Source organism: Pelophylax lessonae (genome assembly GCF_965119305.1).
Source record: "Pelophylax lessonae genome assembly, chromosome: 4".
Lineage (NCBI taxonomy): Eukaryota > Metazoa > Chordata > Amphibia > Anura > Ranidae > Pelophylax > Pelophylax lessonae.
Genome location: NC_138771.1, coordinates 40926035 through 40948778, shown reverse-complemented (window position 1 = coordinate 40948778; position 22744 = coordinate 40926035).

Below are 22744 nucleotides of genomic sequence, written 5' to 3'. Positions count from 1 at the left end.
CGATTTCATAAACCCGCACAGATGTCTCTCAAACCGCCCCCCGAAGTCGGACTGCAATACTGGTTTGAAATTGTGTGCGTTCAGCTGAACTCACATGATTTTTAACCCGCATTCAGTGTGAACCTAGGCTTAGGCTCCATTCACACCTGAGAGTATCGATTTACTAGTTTTTCTGGTGTTTTTTTTACGCTTTTTTTGCAGCTTTTTACAAGCTTTTTTTAAAGCATTTTAGTAGTGTATTACAAGTGTTTTACAGCTTCAGGTATTTTTTGTTTAGCCAATAGAAAGCACTAGGGGGAGGAGAGGGAGAGGAAATTAGGAGTGGAAAGCTGCTATAAGAGAATTTTACGAGCGTTTTACAAGCGTTTTACAAGCATTTTTCTGCTCAAGTCAGGCATTTCTATTGAAGTCTATGGGGCCAAAAACACTTGTAATCTGCCAAAAAAGAAGCTCATGTACTTTTCTGAGCTTCGGGCCTTTTGCTTCAGGTGACAGAGCACTCAGATGTGAACAGGAGCCATTGAAATTAATAGGATTTTGCTTTTTGGGCATATTGGAGCTTCAGAGCTGAGGACAGCAAGGTCTGTGCATTTATTCTGAGTCATGGAGATCCCAGGCAACATCCACCGCCGTCATATCACTTTCGAGCACAGGAGAATTTGTTTGGTATGTGATACATAGTGATACAAAGTAAGTATAGTGTAATAAGGCAAACACGAGACATAAACCAGTGGGCAGGCAACACGTTTAAAGATGCAGAACTAAATATGGTCAACTCTGGCCTATATTAGGGAAAATAACTATTCTACAGCAATGCTAAACCAAACTTTAACCAATGCAAATAGGGTTAAAATTATCAGCATTAGCTAATCCAAAAAATAAATATTCTCATGTGTACATGACGCATACAGCCTCTAAAGTGGTTGGGCATATGTGTTTCTGATAAAGGAACCTGGTTCCTTATTGTCAATATTAACTGGCTATCGTTGGGGGCCCTTCTGTAAGGTGGTGCATATAAAGCTGTCCCTTTAACCACTTCAGCTCCTGAAGGTTTTACCCCCTTCCTGACCAGGTAATTTTTTGCGATACGGCACTGCGTTGCTTTAACTGACAACTGCACAGTCATGCAACACTGTACCCAAATAAAATTGATGTCCTTTTTTCCCACAAATCGAGCTTTCTTTTGGTGGTATTTGATCACCTCTATGTTTTTTATTTTTTGCGCTATAAACAAAACAAAAAAAAAAAAAAAAAAAAACAGACAATTTTGAAAAAAAATCCAATATTTTTTGCTTTCTGCTATAAAACATATCAAATAAAAAAATGTAAAAATCAAATTTCTTCATAAATGTAGGCCAATTTAGGCTGCTACATATTTTTGGTAAAAAAAAAAAAAAATCCCAATAGGTGTATATTGATTGGTTTTGCAAAAGTTATAGCATCTACAAACAATGGGATAGATTTTGTGACTTTTTTTTTCTTTTACTAGTAATGGCGGCGATCAGCGGTTTTAAGCGGGACTGCAACATTGCGGTGGACAAATCTAACACTAAGTGACACTTTTTGGGGACCAGTGACACCAATACAGTAATCAGTGCTAAAAAAATGCACTGTGACCCTATGAGTGCTTTCTAATTTTGGGGGAGGTGCTTTGATTAAAGGAAAACAGAGATCCGTGTTTCTGCTTAGCAGAAACATAAGATCTTAATTTTCCTCTTTCTGGCAGAATGGCGGTCTGCCTCTCTACAAACGATTGCTTGATTTCCAGGGGACATCGCATCTGCCAGACCTGCTAATTGGCTCCCGCTGTGTCCAATCACAACAGGAATGGGGCTCCGGCAGTGCGTGCGCCCCAGACTTGAAGAAGAAGATCACATACAGGTACATGATTTCGCGTTAAGGGCTGCCCTGCCACAGTATTTGTACGTGGGATGGTCCTTAATTGGTTAAAGGGTAACTCCACTTTCGTGGGGAAAAAAATACCAAATAAACAAATAATAATATAGCGTATACAATTGCGACAAAAATCATATTGGAATTGAATGTTATTAAAAATGACCTTTCCTTTTCAATCTGCTGCCGCTGTAATTTCCTGAAAATGCATAATGGCTACCTGGAGGTGTTCTGTACACAGAAGAAACATCATTTCTTGCTGGTGTGATTGGCTCACTGATTTTCCCAGAAGTCTGCACTAACATACAAGTCAGATTTTTGGCATCCCCTGCAACAATAATGTCATTTTGGTGAGATACTCCCAATAGGAAAACGTCTAAAGGAATGCAGGCCCAGAAGATTTCCTCATTAGTGCCCTGCAGCTGCACAGGTGATTGACAAATATGAAACCATTCCCATTAGATATTTAATTACCCACATGGATTTCTTTATAAGAATTTGCAACAAAGTTTGTTAAAATCCGTATAATGTACACAGATTACCCAGAGGGGAATGTTTTTTCTCAACAAAAGTGGAGTTACACTTTAAGATGGTGCAATGGATGGCTGATGAACTGCTAAGTAAGAGGCAGTCTCTATTGCAATAACTGTGTGCAGGAAGCGATTACATTTGGTAGATCCACTCACCACTACTGGCTCACAACAAGCCCAGCCCAGAACACTTGGTGGTTTGCTGTCCCAAAAGTCTTAATCATCATGATTAGGTCTTCACCATCACCAATTAGGTTCTCACAGATGCAGGCACACAGTGCAAGAGGTCTCCGCAGCTCTGGTACCAAGACACCTTGACTGTTTGTGGGTCAGTCTCTTGCTCTGGTCCTTACTGGCTCAGTTCTCTGGCTCTCAGGACACATTAAGGATACCCAGCTCTGGAACCCCGCACACCAGGCTCTGCTCTTTGTATAGCCATGGATTGAAACAGGTCCCTACAGGCTGGTTTTCCCATACTGTCTGCCCCGATGTCTGCAGATTTGCCTGGGAAAAGTTCTGCTCTGTATTCAGGGAATCTTGATTATTCAAGTCCGCAGTCCATTAGCCTCTATTAACTTGTATTGAGCTGTGCTCCCTGGGGACTACATGTCCCAATGTACTCAGGAGGGAGGGATGAGCGGCTGCACTATTTGTCCTCCTCTCCTGTAAGTATCACCGCCGCTGCTGCCAGGAGGGAGGGGGGTGAGCTGGGGGTTCACACAGAGCCGCTTCAGTGGCACAGCAGGGAAGTGAGAGGAGAGAGGCCGGCTGGGAAACACACAGCCCAACATTCCTCTCAGCTGGTCAGCCGGCAACATACCCGCCGGTGGGGAAGCAGAGAGAAAACCCACAGCACTATTTTAGCCAGTGGGCTACAGTGAGAAGCTACTAAAAATAGCCCAAAAAAATCAGTATAAAAAGTATATTTTTTTGGAGAAATGGAATGGTGGAGATAAATTGTACATTACAAATAACCCTGATATAAGCAGAGTGATTGTAAAATCTTGTTTTTTTTTTATAACAAATGTTATACTTACCTCCTCTGTGCAGTTTGCACAGAGCAGCCTGGATCCTCCTCTTCTCAGGTCCCTCTTCTGTGCTCCTGGCCCCTCCCTCCTGTTGAGTGCCCCCACAGCAAGCAGCTTACTATGGGGGCACTCGAGTCGAGTCAAAGCTCTGTGTGTCCATTTAGACACGGAGCTGTGACACAGGCCTTCCCCCCTCCCTCTCCTGATTGGCTGAATTACTTTTATTGACAGCAGTGGGAGGCAATTGCCCCACGCTGCTGTCTCAGCCAATGAGGAGGGAGAGTCCCGGGCAGCTGAGACACTCCTGCAACATCGCTCTCAGGTACGGGCTCAGGTAAATATTAGGGGGGCTGAGGGGGGCTGCTGCACACAGAAGGTTTTTTATCTTAATGCATAGAATGTATCTTCTGCCTTTACAATCCCTTTAACCACTTGCCGATCGCCGCACGACTATTTACTGCGACAGTCAGCCCCTCCTGGGCAAAGTGTTGTACATATACGTCACTCGCCCACGAGCCAATAGGGGGCCAGCACGTGCCGCCAGAGGTGCGCTTCCGCCCCCGCTTGTTCACTGCCATCCCAGCGCGAGTGACCGGCGGGTCCGATGTCCGCCGGTCACTTGCGATCTCCCGCTGGAGAGGGAGAAAGGCAGGCGGCTGATGTAAACACAGCCGCCTGTCATTCTCCCAGGTGTAACTGCATACGGTCCTGCTATTTAGGATCGTATGTCTCTGTGGTTACATCACAAGCCACGCCCCTTTACAGTAAGAAGCACGCCCCTAGGGACACATTTAACCCCTGCCTCTCCAATAAAGTTACCCCCTTCCCTGCCAGTGTCATTTTTACAGTAACAGTGCATATGTATAGCAGTGATTACTGTAGTAATGTCACTGGTACCCCCAAAAGTGTCAAAAATGTCAGTCAGGGGTCCGATATGTCGCAGTCCCGCAAAAAATCGCAGATTGCCGCCATTACTAGTTAAAAAAAAAACACCAAAAATGACAGAAATCTTTCCCGTAGTTAGTAGATGCAATAACTTTTGCGCAAACCAATCAAAATACGCTTATTGCGATTTTTTTTACCAAAAATATGTAAGAGAAAACGAATTGGCCAAAAATGTTAAAAAATTTAGATTTTTAAATTTTTTTTGGGGGGGAATTTCATATAAAAAATGTGAAAAATATTGTTATTTTTTCAAAATTGACGCTCTTGTTTTGTTCATAGCGCAAAAAGTAAAAATCGCACAGGTGATCAAATACCACCAAAAGAAAGCTCTGTTTGTGGGGAAAAAGGGACGTCAATTTCATTTGGGTACAGTGTCGCACGACTGCGCAATTGTCCATTAAAGTCACGCAGTGCTGAATTGCAAAATAGGCTCTGGTCAGGAAGGAGGTAAAATCTTCCGGGGCTTAAGTGGTTAAGCTGGCCATAAATGCATTGAACTTTGGGCGGTTTAGCAAGGACTGGACGAATTTCAATCGATGTGTGGCTGCTCCCGCTCAGTAGTAGTAGATAGTAGCTAGGTACTGGTTGGTAGCCTTAGTGGAGTTTAGCTTCAACTTATTAGTGTATTTAAATATGCTAGTGCCTCTAACATTCCCCTCCCCCTAGACTGACAATGCTGCTTTCCAATGGAACCCCCTGTGCTCCTTCATCCAGAGTGGGGGCACTCTAATACAGGAGATGTCTTATTGGCCAGATTACAAGGTTATGACAGATGCTAAAAAAAGAAAACGAATGCAGACACCACATATAATGTTTGGCCAGTTGCAATTTATTATATTTTTGGTTTAGGTTTAATACCACTTTAATAATAAACCTAAACCAAATCTAAAATATCAGTCCACCCAAAAAAAAAGAAAGGTATTGGTGGGCTAAAGAGCAACTCCTCTTCTAATTTCCCTAATCTAAAACGAAATTTCAGAATTGTTGGACCCCTTCTCAATGGCCACAAAGAATGTACAGGTCTGACTACTTAAAGCGGAGTTCCACCCTCAAAATCAACTTTTCCCCACCCGCTTGCTCTAAATTACCTGAAAAAGAATTGGATAATTCATTTTTTTTAATTCACTTACCTTGTTTTAAAAGAAAATATACTTACCTTCCTTCCTCTTCCTCCCTCTGTGACCGCGGCCTGCGCCGTCTCTTCCTCCTTGCATTGACTCCTGGGAGATGAACGTCATCGATCCCAGGAGTCAATGCGCCTACATCGGCCCTGCTCGTCACTTCCGGTGCAGGCACGTCATTCCCTGTTGAACAGCATCTGGGCATGCCCAGAAGCTGTGCAGGGGTGACGCGCCCGCACCGGAGGTGATGAGCAGGGCTGGTGCAGGGCATTCTGGGACTCCGACGTCACCAAAGAGGACGCTCCGGCTTCAGCTGCCCACACCTGAGATGGCAGCGCTGGACAAGATATTTTCAAGGTAAGTATTTCTTCTAAAAGGTAAGTGAAACCTGGGACACTTCAGAGGCTATCATTGCTTAAATGCACTAGCCCTGACTGTCCCCGGGGTATTTTTATCTAAAACATTTTTTTCAGGGTGGAACTCCGCTTTAAGAGAGGGAGGTACAGAGATCTTATCACCATTCACCACAATTCCTGAGAAGAATTAAACACCTTTGCCTGGAAACCACTTATATTTGCAGCAACTTTTGAATCACATGCAAAGAATAATACTGGCCATACAGCAGGTGGGCTGAATAAAAAAAAAACAGATTTCTCCATTCACACAAATAAGATGGATGGAGGAATACCACCCTGGGTTCGCTATGTAATCACATGATCACAATGTCATCAAAGATGTTATGAATTAAAGCGGTTGTATCCTCAAAAAACAAAAACCAAAAACAAACAAACCCTGCAGGACAAAGGCATAATGAGCTAGTATGCATTGCATACTAGCACATTATGAAATACTTACCTTAGAACGAAGCCCCGACATGGTCGCCCTGACACCGCTGAGACAGCTGACATGTTCCCTCGGCGTCTCTTCCGGGTTCGGCGGCTCCGGCGCTGTGAGTGTCTGGAGTCGTGATGACGTCACTCCCGTGTGCATGCTCACTCTCCGACAAGGAGCCGGCAAGGAGCTCTGACCTTCAGAGCGCATGCGCCGCTGGTGTCAGTGGCTGCATTCAGGGTGAATATCTCCTAAACCATGCAGGTAGATATTAATTTTACCTACAGGTAAGCCTTATTATAGGACCCGAGAAGAGGAGGATCTGGGCCACTCTGTGCAAAACCAACAGCAAAGAGCAGGTAAGTATGAGACCCCATTCAGACTGCGGCGACACGACTTGGTGGGGCGTACAGGACCCTTTTTCTAAGTCGGAGCAACTTGTGTCGCTCCTATTAGAACGGGTCCTGTACTATTCAATGGCAGGCGACCGACCGCGACTTGTCAGGCGACCAAGTTGACCTGGCAAGTCGCGCTAGTGTGAATGGAGTCTAACATGTTTGTTATTTTAAAAAAAAAAAAATTAGACTTTACAATTACTTTAAAGTAGCACAGTGCTGAATAGGGATGATCGAACTTTTTAAAAGTTCAGTTCGGCCAGAACATCCGAACTTCCCGAAAGTTCGGCCTGGATTTCAGAACCCCATTGAAATCAATGGGACCCGAACTTCGGTAATCAAAAAACACCATTTTGAAGCCCTAAAACCCAATAAATGCCCCTAAAAAGTGCCTAGGGTTCTGGGTCATGCCCCAGGAACTATTAATCACACAAAAAAAAGATCTTAAAACTTGTCATTTTTGATAGAGAGCCAATTATTGAAAAAAATTATTTGGATTTAGTATCTGGGGGGTCTAAAAAGTGTACCTGTGAAGTTTCAGCTCTGTAGCATGTCCAGAACCATAACAAAAAAGATTGTTTGTATTATGTCACTTATAGAACAGGGATATGGCTCCGCTATTTTCACACCTATATATGTGTAAGTGTAAAATACATATAAGTGTGTGTGCATATATACCACTATACACAAGTTCAGATGTTTTGCCTGCCTCCAAAAACCCCCAAAAAATGCCTGCAACAACACACCTGGTCATTTTTTTTTGGCGCTAGCGTTTTTTTGGGCATTTTTTGGGCGTCTTTGGAAGCAGGCAAAACATCTGAACTTGTGTATAGGGGTATATATACACACATACTTATATGTATATATACACTTATACATATATAGGTGTGATAGTAGCAGAAATATATGCTTGCGCTAATGAAATAATTAACACTAATATGGCTCCGCTCCTATAACACCTATATATGTGTAAGTGTAAAAATACATACAAGTATGTGTGTATATATACCACCATACACAAGTTCAGATGTTTTGCCTGCCTCCAAAAACCCCACAAAAATGCCTGCAACAACACACCTGGGTGTTTTTTTTTGGCGCTAGCGTTTAGTTGGGCATTTTTTTGGGTTCTTTGGAGGCAGGCAAAACATCTGAACTTCTGTATAGGGGTATATATACACACACACTTATATGTATTTTACACTTACACATATATAGAAGTGATAGGAGCGGAGCCATATTGGTGTTAATTATTTAATTCGCGCAAGTATAGTGTTCTGTTCCTTTCACACCTATATATGTGTATGGGTATATATACATATAAGTATGTGTGTATATCTACCCCTACACAGAAGTTCTGATGTTTTGCCTGCCTCTAAAAAAATTCCCAAAAATACGCCTGCGCCAAAAAAAAGGTGTGTTATTGCAGAGTTTATTTTTGAGCATTTTTTTTGGGGTCTTTGGAGGCAGGCATGACATTTGGACTTCTGTATAGGGATATATATACACACCTACACATATATAGGTGTGAAAGTAGCAGAACACTATACTTGCGCTAATGAAATACAGTAATTAACACCAATATGGCTCCGCTACTATCACACCTATATATGTGTAAGTGTAAAATACATATAAGTGTGTGTGTATATATACCCCTATACAGAAGTTCAGATGTTTTGCCTGCCTCCAAAGACCCCAAAAAATGCCAAAAAAAACGTCAGCTGCAAAAACACACCTGGGCGTTTTTTTTTGGCGCTGGCGTTTTTTTGGGCATTTTTTTGGGTTCTTTGGAGGCAGGCAAAACATCTGAACTTCTGTATAGGGGTATATATACACACACACATATATAGGTGTTATAGGAGCGGAGCCATATTGGTGTTAATTATTTAATTAGCGCAAGTATAGATTTCTGCTACTATCACTAGGGATGATCGGACGGTTTGGGTCGACCATAGGTTCGACCCGAACATTGGCTGTTCGAGGTTCGGTCGAATTTAGAACTTTTTGCCCAAAAAGTTTGGAATTCGGCAACCAGAACCGAGTGTTCTGCTCCTTTCACACCTATATATTTGCAGGTGTATATATATACATACATGGGTGTGTATATATACCCCCTATACACATGTTCAGATGTCATGCCTGACTCCAAACATGTCCTCAAAAAATCCCTATAAACGCCTGCAGCCAAAAAGCAGGCTGACCGGCGAGAAGCCATATCAGTGCTCTGAATGTGACATAAGAGAAACAATCTTTTCTCTATAGCGGTCACCCTGACATGGAAGGGTTTGGTCACCCTGCCATAGCAGTCAGAGTCAGTTCACCCTACACTACATTACGGTCACCCTGGCACTTAACACTTTCCCTACAGAAACACATTTTTTGCATCTAAATAAAGTGTAAAAGAGCACTCTAACTACACTAGATATCCCTTCCCTCACACTAATAAATGCTAAATTACACTTTTGAAGCACATTTAACAGAACTGCTTCCACTCTCTTCCATGTCCCTGTATTACAATGCTAGGAATTTGCCGGGGCTATCTTATATACTGGGGGGCGTATTCACTAATGATTGGCCTAGGGACCCCCTCGTCACTCCAATCACATTCCTAGCATTCTCCTGCCCCCTCAATTGGCTTTTACTAAGGGTTCTGGTCCAATCACAGGCTTTTAAAGCCCACTTCCTGACCCATTGCATTTTGGTCGGTTCTGGTTGCCGAATTCTGAACTTTTTCAGCAAAAAGTTCTAAATTCGGCCGAACCTCGAACAGCCAATGTTCGGGTCGAACCGATGGTCGACCCGAACCGTTCGATCATCCCTAGTGCTGAATAGCAAAAAATGCCCCGGTCATGAAGGGGGTAATAAAAGGTGGTTAATAAAAGTGAAACAAGCGGAACTGATAGGATTGATGACGATGCGCAGCCTTTCTTATCAATCACTGCTGGATCTGAGTACAAATCAGGCAAAGTCCCCCTCAGTCCGCCTTTTTCTTCAGTTTTGTCTTATACAGGGATGGAGACGCAGAGCAATACCTGCTGGTGTCTCATTTAAAGTCCCAAAACTGCCCATATTTTATATTTTCAAATGAGGCAAAGAACAACCTGCAAAATATAATGAAACACAGCATTTACAGCAGCTGCAGCCATGAGCTTGTTTTAACCACTTCAGGTTCAGAGCATTTTACCATAACCCAAGGGTCAACTGCATATACACTCACAGATACTGCAGATCAAAGCATTTCTTTGGGAGACTGAGTGCTGGATCACACATATGCGATATCAGACATCGCATGTGATTCGCACCGCACTGCTTTGCAAATCACATGCGATGTCTGTGCGATGCAAATTCAGCCATGCAGATTGTATGGCTGAATTTGCATCGCATTTAGACCAAAGTCGCACAGGACCCTTTTTTTTTGTCCGTACCAGAATTGGATCGCATGGGTGTTCAGATCTATGCGATCCGATTCCTGTGCAATATGCAAACTAATCTGGGGGTGTTGTTAACTTTCTATTGACACTCCCTGCAGTTCCTATATGGCAGTGTGAACTGCCTGCGAGTCGGGTGCGATGCGGAAACCTGCAGTAGATTCGCAGGGTTCCCGCATCGCACCATTGTGCATCAGCACTTATACGAGAACAGCCTGCTTCCCTACATATCACTGTCACGGAATCCCATGACTATCTCCTTGTACGCTTCTGGCTCAGGAAGTGGAAGAAGCAATTACTTCCCAAGAAGCATCCAGCTAACCTAGACAAAGAGCAGATCTTGCCGTGAAATTGTCATAGGATTAATACTGTTAATTATGGATAATAGAATAATTAACTTAATACATTATCATTTAACAATCATGCATATCAGTTCTCTTGTTGACATGATATTTTTTTTGCAATTTATTTTCAACAATGACTTTTAACAACACCGCACCTTGGAGAATTACAGCAATTATACCAATAGCGGGGCATTCAAGAGGAAATAATCGGTGAAATCTTGCTGAGATTTGCAGCAGTTTCTGCCATACATATACACAGAGATTTCCAGCCATGAAGAAAGAAAGATGGCAAAGATTTGATGTCTGTTACCACAACCTTTGGATCTAAAGGTAGCATATGATAAAAAGGCATTCCTGTCTGATAAAGACGGGTTCAGTGGATCAAGGCAGTCCCTGTATGCTTGTTTATTTAACCCCTTCACATAGTTTTGCAATTTTGACATGTTAGTAAAACCGTACACATCGTCACAGCTACTTTGTTCATCTAGGTGTATTCTACTGCATTTTTTTTAGGTCAAATTGGTCTTTCTTTTGGTGGTAAATGGTAACGGATTTCTCCGGATTTTTTTTTTTTTTATTATTAACGTTCAAGATTTTTATTGGTTTTCTTGACATAGTATAATTAACCACTTAAGCCCCGGAGGATTTGGCTGCTCAAAGACCAGACCCTATTTTGCGATTCGGCACTGCGTGACTGTAACAGACAATTGCGCGGTCGTGCGATGCTGTACCCAAATGAAATTGACGTCTTTTATTTCCCAGAAACAGAGCTTTGTTTTGGTGGTATTTGATCACCTGTGAGATTTTTACTTTTTGCGCTATAAACAAAAAAAGAGCGACAATTTTGAAAAAAAAAACAATATTTTTCACATTTTTTTTTATGAAATTCTCAAAAAAAATTTTTTAAAAATCACAATTTTTTAACATTTTAGGCCAATTTGTTTTCTGCTACATATTTTTGGTAAAAAAAATCACAATAAGCGGATTTTGATTGGTTTGCGCAAAAGTTATTGCGTTTACTAACTACGGGAAAGATTTATGTAATTTTTGTTGTTTTTTTTTTTAACTAGTAATGGCGGCGATCTGCGATTTTTTTTGCTGGACTGCGACATTGCAGAGGACGGATCGGACCCCTGACTGACATTTTTTACACTTTTGGGGTTACTAGTGACATTACTACAGTTACTGTAAAAATGACCCTGGCAGGGAAGGGGTTAACTTTATTGGTGATCAGTGGGTTAAATGTGTCCCTAGGGGCGTGATTCTAACTGTCAAGGGGCGTGGCTTGTTGGATCATAACAGAGACATACGATCCTACATAGCAGGATCGCATAGCCTCTGTCATGATCTAAGGGAGAATGACAGACGGCTTTGTTTACCCGATAGCCGTCTGCCTTTCTCCCTCTCCTGCAGGAGATTGCGAGTGGCCGGCGGACATCGGAGCCGCCGGTCACTCGTGCAGGGATGTCAGTGAACGAGCAGGGGTGGGAGCGAGCGACATAGTACTACGTTGGTTTGCCCAGGAGCGGCTGGCTGCCGCAGTAAATATACTGTAGGCGGTCGGCAAGTGGTTAACAAATAGTAAATAACACAAGGTACAAATTACCTAAGGTAATAAGCAAATAAAGGAAGAACATAAAATTATAACTGACATTGAAATGTATCCCTAAAAAAAAAAGAAAGTTGGGTACTGTCACGCTGTGTCTGTGATTCGATCCTGAGATCTGGTGTTCCTTGGATGGTTCCCTATTGCCTGTGCCATTGGGGAACTTCCTTTTTAAGTACATACCTGTTTTTCTACTCCTTGAGTTTGGATGCTGGCGCCACCCTGTGTCCAGCTGTTGGCTTGCATCTAATCTAATGTTCCTATAAATCTTCACTTCCCCTTCCTGTCTTTGCTCTAGTATAGGTCTTGTACCCTAGTGTTGGTGGTAACTTGGATGGCCGTGATTGCTGTTGCCGACTCTGCCTGTTTCCGACCTTGCCTCTTGGACTACCCCTTTGGATTTCGTTTATTGCTGTTGCCGACTCGGCCTGTTCCCGACCTTGCCTCTTGGACTATCCCTTTGGATTTCATTGATTGCTGTTGCCGACTCTGCCTGTTCCTGACCTTGCCTTGTGGACTACTCCTTCGGATTTTCGCTAATCTTGATTCACTGACTTCTCTCTCTACAATCCGTGAGTGCTTGTTTGGTGTTCCTTGATCTAGACTGTGTGCACTTTCTATTGAGGTCCCATATTTCTGGCTGTAGGATCTCAACCATCTTTCCACCTGATACTGGGATAAAAAGACTATAGGTCAGGAAACCAGAGGGACGGTTAGAGTCTCCTGACAGGTACAGCAGATTGGTTAACCAAATCAACAGTTAAACAAGATATTAAAAGGATTAGTATACAGTATTTATTCTGACTCCAATTGTTGTAATAGTGACTTACTATTCCTGGCCCGTATAAGCAGATACAATCACCACGGACAATTGTTATCAGATAGCTGAACTTCCCAGACACCGTTTCTTTCCATCCACGTAGGTTTTATTGCAAGCAGTAGGTATAGCAGACAATAAAATGTGGCAGACGATTGAAGATGGTATCTGCAGGTCAAAACATGGTAATGTGTTTCCGGATGCGAGCAGATTGTATAAAGGCTAAGACAGATGTGGCCATCTCTATTCCCACAAGCATAAAGAAGCAGGAACAGGAAATACATCGTCAGTGGGAGGGAACAAAAAGAAACACAGAAGGAAAAGACAGAAGGGCAAGTGCAACAAACGAAACAACCATAAGATGGCAGGATAAACAAATTATGACATTACCACAACTATGCATTATATTATATTTTACATTTTGGTGTAATAGCACAGTATTAGTACTATAGTAAGTCATTTTTAACTTTGTAAATTAAGTAACATTGTTAATAAACACTAATCAACTGAATAGTGTTTTCAAAGTTGTTTAACTGCTTGCCGACCAGCCGCCGTAGTTTTACTGCTTTACGGCTCTGTCCCGTGAAACGACGTACCTAACATGCCCATTCACCAGTGGGGAAGCTAATCAGCTAGTCCGGTGGCCGCGATTGCTGCCGGGCACCCGTGATTGCTCCCCATGGAGACAGAACGGCAGTCTGCCGTTCTAAACACGGCAGACCACTGTTCTGTCAGTGATGAACAGAGATTCTGTGTTCCACTTATTTAGGAACACAGGTCTTTGTGTTCATGCAGCAAGTCCATCCCAACACAGTTAGAAAGTACCACCTAGGGACACATTTAACCCTCTGACCGCCCCTGGTGTTAACCCCTTCCCTGCCAGTGTCATTATTACAGTAACAGTACATATTTATAGCACTGATTACTGTAGTAATGTCACTGGTCCCACCAAAAGTGTCAAAAATGTCAGTTAAGCCCCGTACACACGTACCGATGGTCGGCATACAAATGTTCCTCTTTTCTCCCCGGGATGTCGGTGTCTGCTGAAAAGTGCAAAGACAGCACAAGGACAGCACAAGAATTTTGTCCGCCGACTGCAGAAGTGATGTCATGTAATGGTTAACTTTCCCTGTGTTTTCTATTTTCTGAGCATGCCCAGTCTTGCAAATCTGCGGTCTGTCGGCCGAATTGTGTACTGACAGGCGAACAATCGTCCGTTCTGGTGTCGGCATACAAATATTTTCATGTTTGCAAGAAAGACTTTTGTCCGCGGATTGTGCGCAGACATCTGTCGGAGGCACCATACTAACACGCGTACAATCGGCAGATCCTTCGTCCACCGACGTTTGTATGCCGACGATCGGTACGTGTGTACGGGCCTTTAGGGGTCCGATCTGTCTGCCGCAATGTCGCAGTCCTGCTAAAAATTGCTGATCGCCACCATTACTAGTAAAAAAATTAATAAATAAAAATGACAAATCTTTCCCCTAGTTTGTAGATGCGATAACTTTTGCGCAAACTAATCAATATACACTTATTGGGATTTGTTTTACCAAAAATATGTAGCAGAATACAAATTGGCCTAAAATGAAAACATTTGATTTTTATTTATTTTTTTATTGGAAAAGTTATACAGGAGAAAGTAAAAAATACAGTTTTTTTTTATCAAAAATATGTAACAGAAAACAAATTGGCCTAAAATGTTATATTTTGATATTTACATTTTTTTTGAGAATGCTATAAAGCAGAATTTGAAAAATATTGTTTTTTTTTTATTTCAAAATTGTCACTCTTTTTTTGTTTATAGCGCAAAAAATAAAAATTGCACAAAAAGAAAGCTCTATTTTTGGGAAAATAAAAACATCAATTTTATTTGGGTATAGCTTCGCACGACCGCGCAATTGTCCATTAAAATCACGCAGTGCCGTATCACAAAAATGGCCTGGTCATTAAGGGGGAAAATCCTTCCGTTCAAGAAGTGGTTAAAAATAAAATAAATCAAAAAGGGAAAGATAAGAAAGAAAAAAAATGTGGGCAAGACAAGGGAAATCTTTCACAAATCTCTAATATTCGTAGATGAATAATGTAACCAAGGTCCCCACGTATTTTCAAAAATGGTTAGGAGGGTTATCTTTTTATTATTAAAGGAAAACTGGCCCAAAATAGTGAAAAAAAAAATCTTTTTTAAAACTTAGTTATATATATTTCTTGTTATTACCATAACCTACCACCAAAGAACAACCCAAAATAAATTCTCCTGATCCTGACGATCACAACATTACCTCATATATGTATGGTATTTGTTGTTTGTACCTGTAGTACAGCCTATAGTGCACATTTTGCGTTTTATTTTTTTGGAATACAGGCATATAGTGTGTCTGCACAGTGTCCTGTAACCCCCCCCCCCCCACACACACACACACACACACACACACTATCAAGAAGAAGAGATGCATGGTGGCATGACGGAACTTTTTACCCTTGTAAAAAAGTTAAGAATGATCATTTCTGAAACTAAGTTCACCAATTTTTCCAGAAGTCAGTCTATTAAGATACAAGACAGATTGCAGGCATTCCTTGCAACAAAAAGGTAATTAATGGTGAGATACTCCCAATAGGAACACATCTAAAGGGATGTAGGCCAGCAGATTTTCTCATTAGTGCTCTGCAGCTGCACGACTGATTGATTATTATGAAACCACTCCCATTAGACCCACTCAGCACAGAGGAGCAAACAATGATTTCTTCAGAATAACAAAAGGTAGGAATCTGCAACAAAGGTTGTTATAATCCTTATAATGTACAGAGATCACCCAATGGGGAATGCTTGTCAATAAAAGTGGAGTTACATTTTAAAGTATTTTTAAGGCCAAAACTATTTAATTTTAGATGAGGTTGGTTTTCCTTTGCTATCGGTGTCCCATTGAAGGGATTTTGCTTCACTTCCTGTCCTGTAGACACACCAGGAAGTGAGAGAAAGGTCAAGCTCAAATATAGCCAAAGTTGTTTAAAAAAAAAAAAAATGCTTGTGGTCATAGGGAGCAGCATGATGAATACACTATATTACCAAAAGTATTGGGACGCCTGCCTTTATACGCATATCAACTTTATTGGCTTCCCAGTCTTAGTTTGTAGGGTTCAATATTGAGTTGGCCCATCCTTTGCAGCTAGAACAGCTTAAGCACATTTCTGAGGTCAGGGTAGGCTGTCCACAAGGTTTAGGAGTGTGTCTATGGGAATGTTTGACCATTCTTCCAGAAGCGCATTTGTGAGGTCAGGCACTGATGTTGGACAAGTAGGCCTGGCTCGCAGTCTCTGCTCTAATTCATCCAAAAGGTGTTCTATCAGGTTGAGGTCAGGACCGTGTGCAGGCCAGTCATGTTCCTCCACCCCAAACTACCTCATCCATGTCTTTATGGACCTTGCTTTGTGCACTGGTGCGCAGTCATGTTGGAACAGGAAGGTGCCATCCCTAAACTGTTGCCACCAAGTTGGGAGCATAAAATTGTCCAAAATGTCTTGGTATGTTGACGTCTTAAGAGTTCCCTTCACTGGAACTAAGGGGCCAAGCCCAACCCCTGAAAAACAACCAAACACCATAATCCCCCCCCCCCAATCAAATTATTTGGACCAGTGCACAAAGCAAGGTCCATAAAGACATGGATGAGTGAGTTTGGGGTGGAGGAGCTTGACTGTCCTGACCTCAACTTAATACAACACCTTTGGGATGAATTTGAGCAGAGACTGTAAGCCTTCTCTCCAACATCAGAGCCTGACCTCAAAAATGCGCTTCTGGAAGAATAGTCAAACATTCCCATAGACACACTCCAAAACCTTGCTGTCAGCCTTCCCAGAAGATTTGAAGCTGTTATAGCTGTAAAGCGTGGGCCAGCTTAATATTGAACCCAGAGACTGAGACTGGGATGGCATTAAAGTTCATGCGCGTGTAAAGGCAGGCGTCCCAATACTTTTGGTAATATAGTGTAGCACCCCCCTAGGTAGGTGCTAGGAAAAGCATATATGTGGCCCTGTCTGCTTATCAGGGGGGCCTAATTCAGTTAGTGAGGCTGTCATGTGTTTCCAGGTGTGGTCTGTTGAGTCTGGGGAGTCTCCCCACTGTATCCAATGAGGACTCTTATTGGACAGTGGAGGAAACCTGGCCAATAGCACACCAGGGCTTATAGCTGTCTCAGTGAGCCGCAATGCACCCTGGGGTTGGATATAAGTGGGAGGGGAGCATGTGACAGGGTGTCTTTGGAGGGAAGCAGAGTCCCAGGAGGAGGGTGACGGCTGTTTCTCCTCCTGTCAGCGCTAGTGAGAGTGTCCTGGGCGGTCAGCCTAGAGGACCGAAGGTTGAGCAGAGCTGCAGAGAGGGATCCAGAGTGCTGTGGACCGAGTGGAGCTGCTGGGCAGAAGTTTCCAGGAAAAACAGTATTGTGAGTACTTGAGACTGCCCAGGGGTCTGCCTAGGATAGTGGACCACTCAAGAAGGTCAGAGGGATCCGGGAGCCAGCTAACCTGTAGAGAAGGCTTAGAAAGGGGGTGCCAGAGTCTAAGCCCTGAAGATAAGTGAAAGAAAGGGGGCGCCAGTGTGGGCCCTGAAGTGTTCAGCAGCGCAGCAGTAGTACTAATAGCTACCTCAACAAGGAGTGCATAAGGGAGCTCAAAGAGGACTTCTTTATACCAGAAAACAGTCCAAAGTCAGTTTGGAGTTAACAGGCAGCAAGCCAGCATCAACCGGCATTGACCGGCATCTAGTCGGTGTCTAGTCAGCGCCAATCGGCATTTTTCAGTTGTCACTCGCAAATTGGGGATAGTTGAGCCAAAGGAGTATCCCACTCATTCCCTTCTCCCATCCAAGTTCTCAATAAATACAAAAACCCCAAAGATGCTGGACTGGTCTTTGTCTCAGTGCTCACACTTGGGAGGAAAATGCGCAAAGGTACTTTTGTTGCACCCGGTGACCCAGGGGGACCCATATCCAGCAAAACGGCTGGGAATTCTGCTACATGGTGAATGTCCTAAGAATGCACATCATTGAACTCTGGCCCCACAACTAACTTATGTTCTAAAATGAATTACATATTCAATACTATCTTATTATTATATTAAAGAATGAAGAAAAAGATTTCTGGTTTGCATGTAGAAATGGAATTAGAATGAAGGCAGAATATTTCCTTCCCAGTATCCTGTGCATAAGTGACCATGTATTCCAGCTGTTCTCTTCTCTACTCCTACAGGTCACATCCACAACAAAATCTAAAGTCTCAGCTGTGAAGAACAGATGGCAGGAAAGGCACATTTTTGGTGGCAATAATAGATTTCTACCCTGCGGTTAAGTATGTAGAAGCTGCAGCTGCTTTACATTGCAGTAAAAGTCATACAAGGCCAACTGCCATTTATATCTGTGTATTAGAAATTCAAATCAAATAAAGTATCAGTAGGTTAATCTGCTTTTGCATAATAAAATACCCAGCGTGTTTGTGTTTGTGGTGGGCACATTATATTGTAAGCTCTTGGCAGGGACCAGTGTAAAAAGTTCTATGTTTTCTGTTATAGAGTAGTTCAAGGTATGGATATTTTATATTTAGTTACATTAGACCAGCTTGGACCAATGTAACTATGCCTATACCATACTTGGCAGATGCCCTGGGAAGCTGGAAGTTAGACATTATACTCCAGTGATCTTTACTAGATTTCGGGTCAAGCAGCTTGCTATGGGGGCACTCAGCATGGGGGGGGGGGAGCCAGGAGTGACAGTGGGGGGACCTGAGAGGAGGAGGGCCAGGGCTTCTCTGTGCAAAACTATTGCAAAGAGCATGCAAGAATGGCATTTATTAAAAAAAAAAAAAAAACAATGCTTTATAATCACTTTAATTCCAAGGGTTCACAAACTTTTTCTTGGCACTGTAAATAGATTCTACCTGTAGTCCTTTGATCCTTGTAGTGCAGCCCTTGGACCTCAGCATTGCTTAGTGGAAGAAGGAGCATTGACCTGTAAAGCGACTGTAAAGGAAGTGATCTCTAGCATTCTCATGTAGAGCCCTTTCACATTAACCACTTCCGCACTGGAAGGATTTGCCCCCTTAATGGCCAGGCCATTTTTTGCGATTCGGCACTGCGTTATTTTCCCAGACAATTGCACAGTCGCGCGATGCTGTACCCACAAATAGAGCTTTTATTTTGGTAGTATTTGATCACCTGTGTGACTTTTATTTTTTGCGCTATAAACAAAAGAAGAGCGACAATTCTGAAAAAAAAAAAAATATATATTTTTCACTTTCTGCTATAAAACATAATTTTTTTTTATCAGTTTAGGACTATTTGTATTCTGCTATATGTTTTTGGTACAAAAAAATCCCAATAAGCGTATTTTGATTGGTTTGTGCAAAAGTTATCACATCTGTAAACTAGGGGAAAGATTTATGTCATTTTTATTTTTTTTACTAGTAATGGCGGCGATCTGCGATTTTTTTTTTGCGGGACTGTGACATTGCGGCAGACAGATCGGACCCCTAACTGACATTTTTGACACTTTTGAGGGGACATTACTACAGTAATCAGTGCTAGAAATATGAACTGTTACAGTACTAATGACATTGGCACGGAAGGGGTTAACCCAGGGGCAATTAAGGGGTTAAGGGTGAGCCTAGGTGGTGTTTTCTAATTGTGGGGGGGGGGGGGGGGGGCTTGTAATATCAACACAGAGACCTGTGTTCCTAAATAGCAGGAACACAGCGGCTCTGTGTTGATACCAGAAAGAACAATGGTCTGCTGTGTTTACAACAGCAGACTGCCGTTCTCTCTTCACGGGGAGTGATTGCGGGTGTCCGGCGATTCGCGGGAACCTGCGGACCTGTCGCCGGCTGTTCGGCAAATGGCTAAAGAGTTTTTCAAGTGCAAGAAAAAAAGCGCCTGAAAAGCTCATGAACAATGCTTCCAATTAAAATCCATGATTGCTTTTACACTGGGGCAAAGAGCTGGCGGGGAGGTGAAAAAAATCTGGCATGCAGCATCTTTGGAGAATTAAAAAAAGTGCCTCAAAAACGCCCCTTCCATTGAAATGAATGCGAAGCGCCTGAAAAGCGATTCAAAATGGTTTTTGGAAATGTTTTTGAGTCACATGCCCTTTAAAAAGTGCACTGCAAATGCCTGAAGAGCGCCTGAAAAGCGCAGCAAAAGTGCCCAGCATTTTATGGGCAGTTTAAAAGCACCTCAGTGTAAAAGGGCTCATAATGTGTCCCCAGGCACACCTGTAGCATTGCTGCAGACTCTGTCCATCCCCTGTAGTTTGTCTGCAGTCTATAAGAGCCCTTTCACACTGAGGCCCTTTTCAAGTGATTTGGCACAAAAAAAGCTCATGAAAACCTATTCCCATTAAAATCAATTAATGCTTTCACACTGGGGCAGTGCGCTGGCTGGGGGTGAAAAAAATCCTGCAAGCAGCATGTTTGGAGTGCTACAAAAAATGCCCCTCTCCATTGAATTGAATAGGAAACACCTGAAACGCGCCTGAAAAGCGATTCAAAAGCACCTCAAAATGGTTTTTGAAGCAGTTTTTAATTCCGGTGTACTTAAAAAAAAAAAAAAAAAAAAAAGCACACCTCTAGCACCTGTATGTATGTATGTATATATATATACACATATATATATATATATATATATATATATATATATATATATATATATATATATATATATATATATATATATATATACACAGTGGGTACGGAAAGTATTCAGACCCCCTTAAATTTCTCACTCTTTGTTATATTGCAGCCATTTGCTAAAATCATTTAAGTTCATTCTTCTTCCTCATGAATGTACACATAGCACCCCATACTGACAGAAAAACACAGAATTGTTGACATTGTTGCAGATTTATTAAAAAAGAAAAACTGAAATATCACATGGTCCTAAGTATTCAGACCCTTTGCTCAGTATTTAGTAGAAGCCCCCTTTTGATCTAATACAGCCAGGAGTCTTTTTGGGAAAGATGCAACAAGTCTTTCACACCTGGATTTGGGGATCCTCTGCCATTCCTCCTTGCAGATCCTCTCCAGTTCTGTCAGGTTGGATGGTAAACGTTGGTGGACAGCCATTTTTAGGTCTCTCCAGAGATGCTCAATTGGGTTTATGTCAGGGCTCTGGCTGGGCCATTCAAGAACAGTCATGGAGTTGTTGTGAAGCCACTCCTTCGTTATTTTAGCTGTGTGCTTAGGGTCATTGTCTTGTTGGAAGGTAAACCTTCGGCCCAGTCTGAGGTCCAGAGCACTCTGGAGAAGGTTTTTGTCCAGGATATCCCTGTACTTGGCCGCATTCATCTTTCCCTCGATTGCAACCAGTCGTCCTGTCCCTGCAGCTGAAAAACACCCCCACAGCATGATGCTGCCACCACCATGCTTCACTGTTGGGACTGTATTGGACAGGTGATGAGCAGTGCCTGGTTTTCTCCACACATACCGCTTAGAATTAAGGCCAAAAAGTTCTATTTTGGTCTCATCAGACCAGAGAATCTTATTTCTCACCATCTTGGAGTCCTTCAGGTGTTTTTTAGCAAACTCCATGCGGGCTTTCATGTGTCTTACACTGAGGAGAGGCTTCCGTCGGGCCACTCTGCCATAAAGCCCCGACTGGTGGAGGGCTGCAGTGATGGTTGACTTTCTACAACTTTCTCCCATCTCCTGACTGCATCTCTGGAGCTCAGCCACAGTGATCTTTGGGTTCTTCTTTACCTCTCTCACCAAGGCTCTTCTCCCCCGATAGCTCAGTTTGGCCGGACGGCCAGCTCTAGGAAGGGTTCTGGTCGTCCCAAACGTCTTCCATTTGAGGATTATGGAGGCCACTGTGCTCTTAGGAACCTTAAGTGCAGCAGAAATATTTTTGTAACCTTGGCCAGATCTGTGCCTTGCCACAATTCTGTCTCTGAGCTCTTCAGGCAGTTCCTTTGACCTCATGATTCTCATTTGCTCTGACATGCATTGTGATCTGGAAGGTCTTATATAGACAGGTGTGTGGCTTTCCTAATCAAGTCCAATCAGTATAATCAAACACAGCTGGACTCAAATGAAGGTGTAGAACCATCTCAAGGATGATCAGAAGAAATGGAAAGCACCTGAGTTAAATATATGAGTGTCACAGCAAAGGGTCTGAATACTTAGGACCATGTGATATTTCAGTTTTTCTTTTTTAATAAATCTGCAACAATGTCAACAATTCTGTGTTTTTCTGTCAGTATGGGGTGCTATGTGTACATTCATGAGGAAGAAGAATGAACCTAAATGATTTTAGCAAATGGCTGCAATATAACAAAGAGTGAAAAATTTAAGGGGGTCTGAATACTTTCCGTACCGACTGTATATATATATATATTGTAAGGGGTTAGCTTGGTAGCGGGTGTGGGTGACCCCTTGGGTGGGTTCGCTACACAGAGAGACAGCCGAGGAGTGGTTGAAAACAACGGTCTATGGTTTATTCTTCCAATTTGCTGGAAACAGTTGGGGCGTCTACCTTCACAACACAGGAACCTACCTATGGAGTCTGTCCCAACCTACTGCTGGGCAGACACTGCTGGTCATACAGCAGAAAACCAATAGTCCATTTGTTTTCCTTTCACACAGAAAAAGTCAACACCACCTCACCTTCAGAAGTCTCTCAGCTCACTGCTCTCCTTAACGCACAAAGCCTCAGGATGCAGCAATCAGTAGTCATCCTCTGGATAACTTTTAGAGGCCTTAATTGCCTCATTCTGAATAGCTGAAGCTCCAACGTCCTTAAACCTTTCTGGCTATCTCTGCAGCTGACACCTG